We start from the raw sequence: 2,944 nt of genomic DNA, 5'->3' as shown, positions 1-2,944 counted from the left end.
CGCGGCGGTGACGGCGGAGGGAGGCGGCGGAGCGGGATTTAAGCGGCGGAGCGAGGGCGGGGCGGGAGGAGGGGCGGCCGAGAGCACGGCCCAGGGGTGTTGAGACCCCTCCGGTTGGGGTTTGGTGGATTGGGGGCGGGGGGGGTTAGGCTGGGTGTTAGGGAAGGATTCTTTGGGGAATGAGCGGGCACGGATTGCCCTGGGAGTGAGGGTTGTGCGACGCGGCCAGCGGGCGTGGAGGGGTCGGACTCGAGGGTCCGAAAGGTCTTTTCCAGCCTTCATGGCTCTGTGCTCGTGGCCCCCGCGTTTATACCCTCGTATTACAAATACCAGCGCTCAGACCATAAGATAAGGGCGGGATGATGGGGACACGATGCTTACCGTGCTGCCCGGTTATCCGAGGGCACAAAAGCACCGTCTGCAGCGCTGCGATCAGAGCCGCTCACAGCTGCTGCCTCCCGCTCTCCCGACGTGGCAACAAAAGAGGAGGAGTTATTGCAGAAGCAACCGAAACTAATAATATGGCACAGTGCAGAGCAAAATCACAGAATCACCGAATGGCCCGGGTTGGAAGGGACCTCAAGGATCATAAAGCTCCAACCCCCCCTGCCACAGACAGAGCAGCCAACCTCCACATTAAATACTACAGCAGGCTGCCCAGGGCCCCGTCCAACCCAGCCTTGAACACCTGGCTTGCATCACTGAAGTGGTTGTAATGCTAAAAATGATAAAGAACTGTTTGGAAATGTACACACATTGATTTTTCTTTAAGAGGTCACATATATATAGGAGTTGGAGTCAGTGATCCTACATGAGACTCTTCCAAAACGGGATATTCCGATTCTGTGATACATAGCACAGGTATTATAGCAACATTTCTCCCAGTTATTTATGCATCCGTTACTTATTGGCTACTTTTGACCAACTCCCAATTGGAAACAAAGACAAGGCTGTGAGATGAGCACTAATCAGCACAAATACGTAAGAAATTCAAGTGCAGAGTGACTGCATCAGCTCTGATCGGCCCCAGCAGCACATTCCTCTGCCTTCCCCACCCAGGCATCGTGCATGGCATGGTCTATGCCAGATAACTCACAATGGCTCTTTGAAGCCTCAGCTGCTGCAGGACCGACAGGGTTACAGCGTGACAGCTCCTTGTTCCTCCTCCATCCGTGCTGGTACTGCTGGCATGGCATCACTTGGGATCTGCAGCGGGAACAAGGGTTTGCTTTCAGCTTATTGGAGAATGTTGAAGGCCTCCTGCTGCCAGCCGTGGAACCAGAAAGGATTGTAGAAGCATAGAACCATGAAGGCTGCAAAAGACTTTCAAGATCTCCAAGTCTTGTCTCAGCCACCCCACACCGTGTTCCTAGGTGAAAGGTTGTGTGTGGAGTATTTTATTCTATTCATTTTATAGGTTTCACATGGACACACCAACATAAACACCCCACTTTTCAGACTAACCAATATGTTTGGGCTGTTCGATATCCTGGTTTGCTGACAGATTTGCTAATTACCCCTCTGTGTAGAAGTGCCCAGCACTCAAAGGGCAATACAAACCCAGCCACGGCTGCAGCTCCCCCTTGCTGTAATGCTTCCACCCAAAACAACGATCCAAAGCCAGGAGACATCTATCAGAAGGGGCTCAGCATCTGAGAAAAGTGCACTTTGGAGACCCGCCTGTAGCATCTTGCATCTCCTGCTCTCCCAAAGGAGCACCTCGGTTCCAGTGCTGGGGTTTGCTGATGGCTGGGTTAGCAGCAGGAATGCAGTGCAGCAGAGTGGTTTGGATTCTTGACAGGTGTGCTCACACTGCACACACAGATATGCAGAATTACAGTGCTGATGGACGTTTCAAATGCAAAGCCCTTAATTAAAAAGTCAAAGGTACCACTTTGAAGAGCAGTATATCACTGCTGCTCCATTAATTACCTTTACCAATGAGTTCCAGTTGCTTTCTCAGGCAGCACAGCAAAGCCAAAGCAAAAAAGCAAGGCAGCCATTTGGAACACAGTTCACAGAGCAGCCCTCATTACTTCAGCAGAACATCCCTGAAGTGCTGCAGTCACACTGGCATCAGACAGCTGCACACTGTGCTCCAAAGCACAGGTGGGAATTACAAGGATAAAAGCAGCTGATAGCACCAAAGCACTGGAACAGGCTGCCCAAGGAGGCTGGGGATGCCCCATCCCTGGAGGCATTCGAGGCCAGGTTGGATGTGGCTCTGGGCAGCCTGGGCTGCTGGTTGGAGACCCTGCACAGGGCAGGGGGTTGGAACCAGATGGTCAGTGTGGTTCTTTTCAACCCAGGCCATTCTGTGATTCTATGACAGAAAGCACAATTACACTCATCGCACAGAGCAATGCCATTGTAAAGCCTGACTGTGACCTCTAGGTGGTGCTGGCATCCCGTCACTGCAGGAGCTCAGACAAGTGCACGCACTGAACTATATTCTGGACCACTACGTTTGGCAGCTGCCTTCAGAGCAGCTCAATCGCAGGTTTAGCAGTCAATACTGCAGCAAGAAACTTAAGGAAAGACGTAGCTGTGAAGAATTAGTCAATTTCCTCTCCAATAAAGGAGAGGCAATAGCAAACGCTTAACGAACAGATGTATGACAGCACACAGCAACACACCTCACTTATTTCAGTGCCCATGGCTCAGGTCACAACGGTCTCTGAAGAAAAGCTAAGATGCATTAATTCTGTCAGAAGATGTCACAATCTAACTGGATTTGGATAACTATGTACCACCTGTATAAAACACTGTATTCAGTTACATTCCTTTATCTGAAACTTGCATCGTTGTTGAGACCCCAGTTCACTGCACCACATTGCAGTGCAGTCACTCTGGTGTGATGAAAGCCTGCTGCTGCACAGCGAGCTGCTTCCAGGTATCACAGACATGATTTCTCCTGTGTAACACTGAAAACACCACAAAAACA

The sequence above is a fragment of the Lagopus leucura genome, unplaced genomic scaffold (genome assembly GCF_019238085.1).
Source record: "Lagopus leucura isolate 7727_CA_CO unplaced genomic scaffold, USGS_WTPT01 Super-Scaffold_741, whole genome shotgun sequence".
NCBI lineage: Eukaryota > Metazoa > Chordata > Aves > Galliformes > Phasianidae > Lagopus > Lagopus leucura.
The sequence above is the reverse complement of the archived record's forward strand: the minus strand, read 5'-3'. Positions refer to the sequence as shown.